General features: G+C 31.8%; 1 protein-coding gene and 1 long non-coding RNA gene across 3 annotated transcripts in view; both read right to left on the reverse strand.

The window, feature by feature from the left end:
• Positions 1-14,467, reverse strand: part of LOC135126892 (ecdysone-induced protein 74EF) — a 380,527-nt gene that overhangs the window by 173,788 nt on the left and 192,272 nt on the right. The window lies entirely within an intron of this gene.
• Positions 2,830-3,474, reverse strand: LOC135126479 (uncharacterized). The gene is made up of 3 exons (XR_010280041.1): positions 3,384-3,474; positions 3,073-3,332; positions 2,830-3,022 (listed from the first exon to the last, which is right to left on the reverse strand). It is a non-coding gene; the product is annotated as an uncharacterized LOC135126479 (long non-coding RNA).

Genomic DNA, 14,467 nt, shown 5'->3' on the forward strand with positions numbered 1-14,467 from the left:
TTTCAACACCTTTTCGTAGTTAAAAAAGAGCAAGGAAGTACAGGTACAGATGGGATTATAGTTTATTTGTTTTAAAATGATAGAAAATTGTTCAAAAATATATACAAAAGGTGTTGAAAATATTGCCCATTTGCTTGAATGCACCATAGAATTTGCCTGCCAAAAAATTGTTTCCAACATAGTGTGATTGAGTGATTGTTCCAACAGGCGTCGGAAAGACACTGTTTTTTCATGATCTGTATCTTGACCAATCTCCTATACGATTGTCAAAAAAACTGTCTTAAAAATTTAATGTTTCCATTGTAGCATGAATTTTACATCCTATTGTAAAATTTCATTTTATAGTTTTTGATCTCCTAGCTGATGGACAAATGGTTTTGAAATTTCAGTTCTATATCTTGCTACATTCAGTGTTCCTAATAAAAGAGCGTAAAAAATGTTGCAAATATTGTTTTATTCATTCAAGAGATCGTTGCAAATGTTCTTCTGTTACGAACAACTCCAACCCAAACACCAAGATATTACCAATTTATGTGAAATCATGCTTCATATTAAAAATTACCTTCTGCAACAATTCTGTTGTGATTCATATTCACAACATAATTGCAAAATACTAATCGTCATGGACAATCAACTGGCAACAATTCTTGTACCGCTGTGACACGTTATGGATAAAGTTCCAAATCTTTACGTAACAGTGTGTGGGTTAATCCAATAGAAAGATTGAGTTGCTGCTATTATTTCTTCAGCATGAGTAATCACTTCTTCTGTGCGTTCCACTCTCAAATTTTTGTAAAAGACTCTCAGTTTTTGAGAAAAGCTTTACCGCCTGTTTAAAGTTTTATTAAATACCTCACTATGTCGCGTTAAACCAAAAAAGGTAGATAAAAAAACATTTTGCAATTGAGGATTTTCACTACGCACAAATTTTGTAAATTTTGGAGTTCCACAAGAATCACACGTTTGGCCTAGATCGGTTTCTTTTTCCATCAATGATACTGTTTCTATGTTTGCACATTTAGAGAGAGTTTTAGGAATGCGGATGCAAAGTACTGTAAATATTTATGTGTACAAACTTGTATTTAATAAACTTATTTGCACCCCCTACCTCTACTTATTGCAATATATTTTTTCTAAGAATTAAAGTGGTTTAAACTACAACCCTAACAGCGTAAAAAGCTCAAAATTTTGAATTGAATTCTTTAAAATTTTGAGATGATATTAAGAATGGTTTGTGATTACAGAATATTAACGAAATTTTATTTATTATCTTCACAACAAATTTTTGTTTTCCTAGATAAGTACTGATTTTGGTATGATCAATGTATTATTTTTATCGCTTTATTTTGATCCTTGGATTAGTTCATTGTGTTTCTTTGTTTATCGTAATAGGTAATTAGCCCTACTATTACTATTCAGAGCAGCAGGTTTTTTAAATCTTTACCAATTATATAACATCTACCACTATGGCGATAATATGACGCCATCAGTTTTTGACCACTTCAGTGTCTTTGGCTAATTTTGAAATTCGAAGTCTATTTTCAATACCCATCCGCATAATCCTTCATAATGATGGAGATTTCACATTTTCGCGTTGTTTAAAAATTTGAAAAATCAGGGAAAAAATGGAAAAGTTAAAGCAAATTATGACAATTTTTGTTCCAATTTAGTCAATAATACCATAAGATCGAAAAAAAGTGCCCTTCTATCCTTAGTTTGACAGTTATTACTAAATAACTTTCAAATAAAGTGTCAAATAGCTGTAATGCCAACGTCGTTGTTTTAAAATAGAGAACTTTTTTCGATCACATGGCATTAGACGTGTTGGTACAAACTAAGTATCTTTTGCAATGGAATTTTTAAAGCCTCAAAGAAAGAAACACCTTTCAGAGTTAAAATATATTAAAAAAGTATATATATTGTATTACAACTAAGCAACTTATCACAAAATAATACATGTATTTACTCGATCGTCTTCTTTTTACCGAATTGCATCTGTGTCCAACGCACGAACTGCATTTTACATTACGACACACTTCGTCGACAAAAACTTTCTGAACAAAATACTCACAACCATCGTCATACTGAAGAAAACCTCGATACATGCAACTCTGAAAGGTAAACCGACCCGACTGAAAAACATATTTCAAAGGCAATATGCAACATGGTACATGGTAACAGTTACGTTTACGTTGGTGGAGGTATTACTTAATTTGTAATTAATACTGATGCACTGTGTTTCTATATCTCTCTTTTTTTGAAGGACACCATACAGCATTATACTCGTATAATTTCTGAGCCACTTTGGTTCTTTGATATAGTCCTTTGGATTTTCGTTGCGATTTACATGAAAATTATTACAATCCATTGTGTTGGGTTCTCTAGCTCGATCGTTTTGCCTACATATGGACTCATGATCTGCACAAAAATAACATGAGCGAACTGCGATGCCTAGAATCAGCATTTTTGAAATGAAAAAAGGCTAAAGTTTTCTTAACTTCACTTGACTTAGGCACAGTCGTGGTAAAAACAAAAAACCAAATAAGCTGAAAGAACATATTTGAAACATCTACATACATTCTGACATCTTTCAAATATACTTTTCGAATCGGTGCTGGTGACTGTTCATGGGTTGCTCTATATATTAACTAAGTTGAAAGTGTATAAAGCATAGAGTTGCTAGCTAACAAAGGTGCCAGTTGTGGCATTAAAAACAAAAATTATATTTTTTGCCACCCTCTGAAATTGAATATTCTAACCAAATAAAGAAACAGCCTTAAAATTAAAATGTATTAGAAAAATATGTATTTTTTATTAGTACTAAGCAGGTTATCACAAATAAATGTATCTTTTCATTCGGCTGTCTTCTTTTCGCCGAATTGCAATCTTGTCGTTTGCATGAAGTGCATGTTACATCGGTGGCCACCTTTTCGACAAAAACTCGCTTAAGAAAATACTCGCAACCGTCAACATATTCAAGAAGGTCTCGATACATGCAAGTTTGAAAGGTATACCAATCCGTCTGAAAAACGTATTTCAAAGAAAATATACAAATTTCATGATAATACTAACCTTGGAGGAACTATTAGTTTCTCTATGATGAATCGTAATACACAATGTTTTGACATTGTTCTTTTTTAAAGGAACAGCATACAGCATGATATTCGTATAATTTTTGAGCCAGTCTGGTTTTTTAATATAGGCCCTAGCACTTTCGTCGTCATTTACACGAAACTTGCTACACTGCATTTTGTCGGGATTAATGCGTTGATCGTTTAGTCTACACATAGCCTTAATATCTGCACAAAAATAACATGTTCGAACCGCGATCCCTAGAATGAGGATTTTTGAAATAAAAACAGGTTAAATTTTTTTAACGCTACCTAATTCAATTGTGGTAAAGGCAAGAATCATAATAAACTGAAACAACATGTTCGAGACATCTACGTAAATTTTGACATCTTTCAAATTTATCTTTCGAAGTGTCACTAGTGACTTTTCATGGGCTGCTCTTTGGTAATAAGTTCAAAATGTGGAGCACAAGGTTTGTATAGCAGCAACAGTGTAAGAAACAAAAGAGTCCATGTGGCAATCGAACGTATGCGGATAAGTTTGCTACCGATTTTTTTTGCAAAATATGGTTGCTTTGGAGAAAATTTCAAGGCGAATTCATAAACCCCAAGAACAGGAATATGTTATTTTATAAAATTTCAACCCTTCATACTATGGTCAATTTTGAGGAAACGTCAGTGTTGGTGGTACAGGTTGGCAAATTTTTGTAAGCGTTTTACCAAGTAAATTAATGCAATCTTAATTTTTAGAAGTGTTCATAGAGTTTATCTCACAACAAATATTAACGAATCAAGAAATGTATTTTTTTGATTAACTCGAAAACAACTTATTAATATATTCTGAATTTCTGTGAACGCTGTACACTATTTGCATTAAAATTAATTTAACCTAACGACATGACAACATTTTATTAAGAAAATGTGACTTGAAACATATAGTACAGCATATTCCTTTATTTGCTTTTTTAATAATCTACTTCGACTATTGATTTAACAAATGTGAATTATCATAATATATTATTATAACATAAAGTTACAGTTGAAATCGTAATAACTAAGAAATTATTCAAAAAAGTACCCTGGAAATTTTAAGAGAAATTCACTTCATAACCAAGGGAAAGTAAACTAAGCCCGTCTAACCAAAAAACAACAAGCATTTTATCTTCATTAGATAACTAACCGTTTGAGATAATTTGCATGCAAGATTAGTCAGCGAACGAGATTCATTTTCATAAGCTTACCTAAAAAGTTGAGAGTCTAAAAAACGACCCACCCTAATATGTTATGGCGGTTCCGCCACCATTCAAGGCAGAAAAACAATTAGTTTTTATGATCACATATCGCCAAATACGTGACACTGGTTTATTATAAAAAGCATTCCGTGTGTGACAAAAAATGTATATTTTGCACATTTTGCCGTATATGTCTCCTGAACCTGTTACAAGAAATGTACACACCTTTAATAACAGTAAAGTTTATTATGTTTTATAATATTAAAATGATTATGGTGTTATACTAAGTATTTAAATATTAAAAACAGTATCATTCTGTTGTAATTAATATATGGAAGCTCATTTTTTTATTATTATTATATGATGACTCTGTATCACGCTCCTTAATCAGATTGTTTTTATCATTGGTAAAATTAGTAACTCAAGTGAAGGATCGTTCCACAATTCTATCTTTCCAATATTATAATATTTGTTTCGAAACAGAAAACCTATTGTATTGTCAATTGCGCCTCCTCTTGATAAGAAATATCAAACAATTGTCGAAATTGGAATTAACTCAAAAAAGAACGAAAAGGCTTCTTTGGATGAAATCATCTAGAAAGACCCGTAAGCACTAAGTTGCAGTTTATATTTTCATGTCCGAATATGGTATTGTTTAAAACTGCCAAACAGATTTTTTTTCATGTTTATGTTGTAATAGATAAGGAAGTGAGTAGACTAAATTAGAAATAACTAAACTAATAACAAAGATAAAGTAGTAATTAATTGACAGATACACAAAAATAGAAAAAAATTTCATCACAATAGCTGATAATAATTCTAAAAATATTACTTGAAAGGAAAAAAAACAACCAACAAGTTTAAAACGTTCATACATTATGTAAATAAATAAGCGAACGAGTGAAACGAAATTAAAAGAAAATAATTAGATCTGTGACTTTTGTATTAAACCTACAACATATAAATCAAGTACCTATACATATTCACGTAAATCCAGCGCGAGAATTTTGCAACTTAATGAAGCTTGTACAGTATACAGTACTTTACATTTCATGGTAATTTAGTTTGTTTTATGCAGGATTTTAAGCAGGACTAGGTTTGTTGTTTAACACTAAATTATGGTTATATAGGTAAGTAGATGCATATTAATTAATTTGGTTTATTTAGCTACAATTTTGATCAAGAGTTACATTATCTTAATAACATATTTATTTAACAATATTAAGATTTTATATCGACCACCGTACCACGGAGACAAAAGGAAAAATTTCCACGGAAGTCTACAAAAAAAGGAAGCTTTGAGTTGTAACAAAATCAATGACAGGAATGAAAACGGTTGATCTCTACCCTTGATTGATCTAAATTTAATGACTTTTTTCTGACAACGAAACATGAAGCTTCCACGAAAATCTAATTTACGTTTAGTGATTTATAGCGAATTTTGGAATATGGTGTAATACCGGATTAGTTGCGTCTCCAAAAATTTTTATTTAATTACACATAAATCAAAGTATCGGTAGAGATATCTAACGTTAAAGCAATCACAGGTGCCGTTTAGTGATTATTTATCACTTAAAAGTTCTTCAAACTCAAAGGTACATTTCAATTAAACGAAATAATATTTTTTATAAATGTGTAGTACTAAAAACCTATCAAGCTTTATAGCTACATTAAATTAAGATAATGAAAATGAATAAACAGTGAACGGTCAGGAGCAGATACCTTGTATATTAAATAAAACAGTGTTTTGAATGTCGGGTCCGTGTTGCTGAATTTAAGATGCATCGACGTTTAAAATTCATATTTCAAACGGATGCCCTCTGGTCGAGTAACGGCACCTCTTATCAATGTTACACAACGAGTGCCATTTTCCTCGCAGTAATGTATTATTCATCTAACCCGCATTTATTTAAGTCACGGTCATGGTAGAATTTTCGACTTGAATACATTTCGCCACTTTGTTTATCCAATTTCCTTTACAAAACATGCAAAGTAGGTGCAAGCGGTTTTTAGGGCAGTTTTGGAATACTTGTTCAAATGAAGGACGAGTAAAATATTTTCTTTCCCACTTTTTACCGCGCATTCATATTCAAATTCGTACTTAGTCAATCTTCCATTACCATATCGTGCCGATTTATTTTTGTCGCCTTGACTCAAATCTGTTCCTTAAATAAGCGCGTGAATATCCTGGAAGTAGTAAAGGTATTACTCACACACAAAATGAAAGTAACTTTTTTGCCGCAAGCCATAATCGCGGTTTTATGGCGCTTTGTTATGTCTGGATTTACCACCGCAAGATTTTCTTTCATAACTTCTCACACAACTTTCCTGGCCTTTGTTTGTCTTTATGGTGCAGAATCGCCCGCTTTTCAGCAGTGGCGTGCCCAGAATTTTTGCGCTGTGCGTTTTTCTCTGACCTGAAATTCCACGGAAAAGGCATCCACATTGAAATGTGTGACAGCCACAATTCGCAAAAATTTTCAATGATGTCAGGATTTTAATTTATTGCCGTGAACTTCGTGTCTTCAGTTGTACAAAACCGATTGACAAACGTGGGACGTCATTCAGGAATAAAACTTCTGACCTTTGCAGGGGCACTTTCGCCAATATAAAATTATGATTACTATGACATTGTATTTTGCAATCAACACCTATTATACTTATTTCAGTCATTAATTAATAAACCAGAAGAAATAGAAAAGTATAGTGTTATCATAGTGCTGCATTCACTTCAACTTCACCTATTCGCAAGAACGCACGTATTGTGAGAAATCATTCTAAATATACTCATGACATTTGGCCCGTTCTTTGCTCCGAAAACACTTGACCCCAGTCTTCCCGTCAGCTACGCCTCTGTTTTCCCGGCACACCGTATGTCACACCATTTTTCTGACCTAATTATCGGAGACTTGCAGCTTGCTCGCCAAGCCCACATGGTTTACTTCCTCGTCGTGCGTTACGAATTGATTTTTGAACACGGCAAATTTTTTTGCGAGCGGATGATTTTGCTGGAATTTCCTAATATTTCTGTGACATTTTGTCGGTATGCAGAAGTGGCCCAATATTGAACAAGCCATCGTCGACTTGTTGTTGCTCAATCAGGTGTTAACCTCGTCCCAAATAAAAGTCACTGTTTTTGATTTTATACACAGCACACGTCCCGTAAGGTTTGAATACCCAATTAATTGAGAATTAAATGGAATCGCCGATTTGGTAATAGCCATTATTGTGTACAATTAAATTCAGCCGATTATACCATACACGCCTCAAAACAAGATCGCCGGATCAGATTGCAAGATGATGGCACCTGATTTGCGTAACGACCTACATCAGGTCGATAAGCAGATCTAATCTGCATACTTTTATTTTCATTGAAACAAACATATGTAGATTCATGAATTATTACTATTATTTTAGACAGAAACTTATGGAATAATCAATATTCTAAGTATGTAATAACATCCTAGTTCACAAAGTGTTTTCAACTGCTTTAATTAAGATCTACACAACTAAAAGCTCTAATCAATAGGTTGTTATATATATTATATATGTTTTAAATTTAAGAAAATGTATTTTAGACATTGCGTTGCAAATAGTAAACATATTAGGATGACCCTATTTATTGGCATTGACACCTGATGTTACAAACTTCTAGAACAACTGCAAACGTAAGCTTACATTGTCGACAATATCATGAAATTCTCAACAACACATTTAAATGAAAAGGTCAAACCTTTATCAGATTTTTTTACGCACGAGAACCCTTTGGCATGATTATTTTGCAAATAAAAATTACATTCAAACGTTTCGGAAATTTAATTACTACTAAATTTAACATATGGAAATCTCTGCGAACGTCAAAACGAAGGATACTGGCGCCATTATAGAAAGATAAAGTTGTTTTTGGTTTGGATACAATATTCTTTAAAATATCACGGTTCAAACTTAGGACCTTTACTTTTCCTTTTATTTTTCAATTATGTTCTCACCAGTCTTGACTTCAAGTCATATATATTTGAATGATTTAAAAAATTAAAAAGTTGTTGATTTGATTAAAAAAAAAATTGACACGCTGCAGGATCGAACAGGTTTGTTTACGTCGCTAAGTATTATGTGACTAAAAACACGAAGGTTTAAACAATAATAATTATAATAATAATAACAAACAAAAACAGCGCGGATTCATAGAGCACAAGTGTACTTATTTTATAAAATTGAAGTTGTGTTTATTTTGTACGAAATTTTGAGGGGATGTCATCACGTTGTTGGCGGGGGGAAATTTGACCATATTCAGTCCAGTAATTTCGGCAGAAAGACGGACAAAACGGAGGACCTATTTTCTCGTACTGTAGGGTCATGAAACGTCGAGACAACATGAAATTAGTCAGTCGTCCGGTAGACTCGATTATAATACTTCCTTAGTTTACAGCCATGAAGTAAAAATGTGTTGGAAATCAGTGGTTAGTTCCAGACTTGAATATTTTAGGGTTATCTTGGGTCAATAATATTAAATTTAAATCAACAATAAATAATATTAGAGGAATATCTTTTAATGTGTCTAAATTAATATTTTTACAAACCGGTTTTTTAGTATTCCAACTACCTTCCATTGCTCCAATAATGTCAGCCCCTAATCTTAGGTTATACAACTGCCATCCTTAGACTGTATTAACATGTACGCCCTGGGTTAGCACAATACAAGCGTATGTTACAATATCGATGATCCCCATTCATATAGAATGCTGTGTTTTACAATTTTAAATGTCAACGTCATGTTTAAAATATCTTCAAGAGTTTTTAAAATGAAACCCTGAATCTCCGATGACTATACCACGTGTTTTTTTTATTTGATACAACCCCCGTAATTTTTTTATTTTAAAAAATAAACATATAGTTCTTTGACCAAATTTGTATCATTTTAAAAGATCGCCTATGTGAATAAATGACATGAGTGTCAATTTTTCAAGCTACTAGATTGTCATCAATTAATATGAATTTTTCGTGTATTTTATTTAATCATTTTTTAAGTATTGATTTTACAAATATTGGTTGCTTTTTATTTTTAGAAAAAATCAGTCTTTCCATTTATGAAAAAATATACCAAGTGTCCCATAAAAAAAAATAAAGTTGATGTCATTTTCGGTTCTCCCGGAAGTGATAATATAAATGTGAGGTTGCCATCACATAGATCTTTTAAAATGATACATTTGTTCAAAGAACTACAGATTTATCTTTCAGAATAAAAAAGTTACAGGGGTTGTATCAAATAAAAGAAACACCCTGTATATTAAGATTCAAAATAATTTTCTCCTAAAACCTGATTAGTAACTTACTTGAAAAAATTATCACGAACATAAAGTAGCTTATGGGGTCGATATTCACAGCCAAGCGAGAGTCAGAGGCTACAAGCTGTAGAAACTGAACACTAGGAAACGAAAGCTTTAGAAGATAAGTACTCCTACCGCCATGCTTTTAAAAACAATAAGTAAAAAAAACGTCAGTGATTTCCATAGTCATAGAAAAAATTATGTCTAAAGCTCAGTGCAATTTAGTGATGAAATGTAGTGATTCTAGTGCATAATGATTTCAAACTTATCAACATGCTAAATGTATTCTACATATTTTTGGTAGCGCGGGTGTTGCATCAAATTATCTACTTATTTATAATAATAATCATAATAACAATAGTGATCATATTTTAAGTACAAAGCAAAAATGTTTATATTATGCATTATATACATATATTACATATATTCAAAAATGAAGTACTCTATCTAGCAGTGAGAAGCACATTAAAGAAACTGTTTTTTATTTTTATTGAGTAAAAGTAACTTTTAGTCGACTGGTCGTATGTTTTAAAAAATTCATTATACGTACATCAAAGGTTCAGATAACTCTAAAGAGCTTTACGGTTTAAAAGCTTCTGTTATATTTTTTATATATTAATTTTAATAAAAGTATGATAAGTAAAATTACGTAATTACACAGAAATATATAATTATATATTTTTTATCAAAGTGCAGAGACCTTCGTTTTTTTATATAAAAATCGCAGTTTGTATACCAATCTCCAAATTTCAACTTTCTTTATTGCCTAGGCGTAGTCTCTCGGATTTGTTTCTTCTGTAGTAGTATTCATCTTCAATTATTTACTTTCATATCTGTTAACCACTTACAATACCGAATAAGCTTAAATAAATAATGCAAATTTATTTTTGACATTGTTAGAAATATTTTTATTTATCAAAACAAATGAATCAGTATAAATTCTTACTTTCTTCAAATATAAGGTTAAATCATAAGTTACTTTATCTCTTTTTTGTCAAACAAATTGGCATACATTTTTTCTTTAATGTGAAGATACGAAAGTGTTTATTAACATTTAATTATTCGTTCTTTACTTTTGGGATAAGAACTGGTTATTGATTTAATTATAACCCTGTTTAAAGTATTTTTGACTTTTGATTTTTTCGTAACAGTGTTATCTCTTATCGTTTATGTGTTTTATTATTTATTTATTTATTTTTCAATATCTAGTGATCCATTTTAGCATCATTAATATGCAGTTATCATGTTGACAACATAAATAACATAAAGGCGAAAAATTACTTACTGTTGCAATCATCAAATTTGTCGAACTCACCTGAAATAAAGAAACACGTAATTAGTTCAAGCATTAAATGAAACTAGGAACGAAAACCACAAACTGTATACTTAATTAAAAAAGCAAATTCATCATCTTCAATTTTTTTCGGCAAACAAAAAACCAAGGTATATGCATATGTTAAGCAGCACAGTTGCACCCGATTTAGTATTTATATTTCCTCCCAATGCATCAGTTTGTAAACATTTCCTTTCGGAAACATAAAAATGCCTTTAAAAAAGAGAACAAGCAACAGTGGGCACGTTTGTGCCCCAACGTGACTTTTGCACTGAAGGGATGTTTAAACACATTTTAGAGGGAAACAGTTAAGCGGCGGCATTTTGCAAAGACACCACATGTTCCTACTACTTTAACTAATGGGGTGCTAATGTATTTTTTTGTGATCTTGGGGAAAAGTGTTGACGTGTGTTGTGATGTCTGGACCGGAGGTTTTTTCCCGGATATTCATGCCGTTGCATGCATTATCATAGTGACATTTGTTGGCAAAATATTGATAAGAGCGATAACCGCATTTAGGGTCACGATCAAGGCCTCGATGTTTTTGTGACTCCACCTTGATTAAGAATTTTTGAATAACTATCATAAATTCTGGATTGGAAAAGATAAATTAATGTATATTCGAAGTCAGCACACTTATCTTTTAAGTGTTCTAGATCGTTTCTGTTACACTCACAATTTTTTGAAAGAAAAAAAATCATAGTAATTTACACAAAACGTTTCTAATAGGCAAAAAAATGGTGGTCCACCGTTACTTTGAATATTTTGATATTCCTGACGATTAATTTTTGGAGGGATTAACAGATCAATGATTTCAAATTCAAAATAATCCTCGATAGAATCTAACTATTCTATCTGATAAAGTAGTCAGTAGATACACAGATTACTGACCACAGATATTTATTAAGGTTGGAAATAATGAGAAAGCATCAAACCATCAAATATTGTGTGATAATAAAACATTTGTCAATATCGAGACGAAGTTCCCTTCTTTTGTCGTTCGCTTTACTCTCTAAAAACGTATTCTAATTTTGATGAGAGGAAGTGCCTGTGCGGAATGCACGCTGTTTTTCGTAGGATCATCATTTGTTACATTGACAGCGTGTTCGCTGTTTTCGTTATTAACGCATTTCATGTTTTGTTTTTATACGAGCAGTTCGTGACTTGAGGCATTTGGTTATAAAAACAATTATATGTCTTTCATAAACAGAACATCCTAATAATGGTGGATGTTGCTTTTTTAAGATTCAAAAAAGGATCGTAAAAACCAGACACAACAATATTTTTCTTAAATTAGAAAATCGGATAACGTCATGTCATAGTTTTTTATTTCTTTAGAAAGTACGTATAGTATGTTGAACACGTTAGTGAAAAACGATTACAACAGTTCGTTTCGAAGCACTGATCTGTTTTAGATATCGTTAAGCTGTTGTTACGTTGAAACAAAATAGTGGTTGTTTTGGGTATATAAAAATACATTGTTCTTAAAATATGTTTAATAATATTGAAAAAAAGTGGTTCAAGCTAAGTTTATTCAACGGAAAAATATTCATGAATAAAATCAGTGGACCATTGAGGACTTACTGATGTTAATTTGGTGTACAAATAAATCCGTGGAGAACTAATTTTGTTTTATTTTGCAAAGAAAAAACCATATGACAACATTAAAAAAAAAAAGATTTAAATATTCTCTGCAAATCATTGTCCTGTGTTTTGATTTGTGTTACACCTCGATCACTGCTTCCAGTCATCCTTTAGTGAGTTGTCTTATTTTCTTTTTTTCACCCCTCATCTATTCCTTTTATTATTTGATCCCACTACAATTTTTCTATGTTCTGTCTTAATGCTTACTTTTTTACCCCTCTAAAATATTTTCCAAATTCTCAGTTCCTATATTTCAAGTCTAGTTCTTTTTCCGTCGCACATTTCACCATTGTAACAAGTACTTCATTATCTCTATTTTATTTTTTATTCTTTGATGGCTAGATCATATTCTTTTGATTTCCCTTGGTATTTATAATCATAAATTCTTCCTAATGTGTCTAATCCCTTTCAAAAGTACTGTGAGCAACGGATCCCCCTGTTTTAGCCCTGTTTTAACCTGAATCTACATGAGCTACTTTCTCTAGTGCAAGTTTTTTGCTTACGTTCCTTGACGCCCTTGACACCAACTTCTGAACTTCCCCAAATTTCCTTATTTCACTTGTGCTATAAATAAAATTTTGCCTGTAACCATTATGCTGAAGTTGTTTCATGATGAAAATAGCAGATGATTAAAAAAGTTTTCAGATTAGGGTAGACTTTGAAAATATTTTTCGTTTATTTGATAAACCTTCAGCGTCAAAATCAACCTTGAACCTTGACTAATTAAATTTCGAATAAACGTACATCTATACTTTCCGACTAATAAATGATGGTTTGCCTAGAGTAAAGAGGTAAAATTTGCCAAGGACGATTGTATGACGGCAAAAATTTCACATTAAAATCGCTGTTTTATTTTAATACCTTCGATTTGCTGACATTCAGATACGGTTTACCCGTGTAATCAAAAAAATGGAAACTATTTCGATAGCCTAGCCTAATCTGAAAGCTCTTTGACAAGTAAATCGTGCTTGAAATGTATATTCTGACGTACTTCCTTATCTGGTTTATTAATAAAGCATACTTTTAAATTATGCATATGAGTTATCGTAAAAAAGTTTGTATCCGAACCTGTATAATAAATTTTTTGATGTTTTGGTAACGTAACTGATGTTCAGTTGAAAAAGTCATCAAGTTGGCGTTGGTATTTTTTCATAGAAGAAAACGTAGCGACAAACCCATATTTTTGAATCTATTGTATATAATTTCACAGTGTTGTTGAAAAGCTTTAATTTTATTGTATCAAAAAGAGAGGTTAGGATGAATCGTTCCGCATTGTCAACTGTCATTAAATAAACTGTAGGTTTATTATTGACTTGCTGCACAATGTTTACAAAAAATCAAGGCCAACTTGTGACTCTTTCAGATGAACACCTGATATTTATATTTTTAGAATTACTGACAAACCTCCAACAAAATTAATATATGCATTTGTTTTCATTAATAAGCTAATGACTTCATCATAAAATGAGTTAAGGAAATCTCACTTTATACGTGTGGCGCAACCTGCTTTTCTACTTGTGACTTGCTTAAATTTTTGTAAGGCATTTACTTAACATTTTGCATTTTCTCGACCTATCATGACCCCTAGAGGACGAAGAAATAGGTCTCCCGTTTCCGTTTGTCTGTCCGTCTGTCCGTCTGTCTGTCCGTCTGTCTGCCGTCCTGGATTTTTATTAGGTATATCATGTAGATGGTAAAACGCTAACCAAAATTTGTCTAATCATCCCCACCACTAATGTCATGACGTCACTTCAAAATTGTACATAGTAAATGGGTTTTAAATTGTATCAAATAATATAGTCTTATCCATGTAGTTTATGACTCCGAATTGAGATTTTACCCGAAACGTCCAGATTTTTG

Source organism: Zophobas morio, unplaced genomic scaffold (assembly GCF_036711695.1).
Source record: "Zophobas morio isolate AGI-343-1 ecotype UQ-CSIRO unplaced genomic scaffold, CSIRO_AGI_Zmor_V1 ptg000011l, whole genome shotgun sequence".
NCBI lineage: Eukaryota > Metazoa > Arthropoda > Insecta > Coleoptera > Tenebrionidae > Zophobas > Zophobas morio.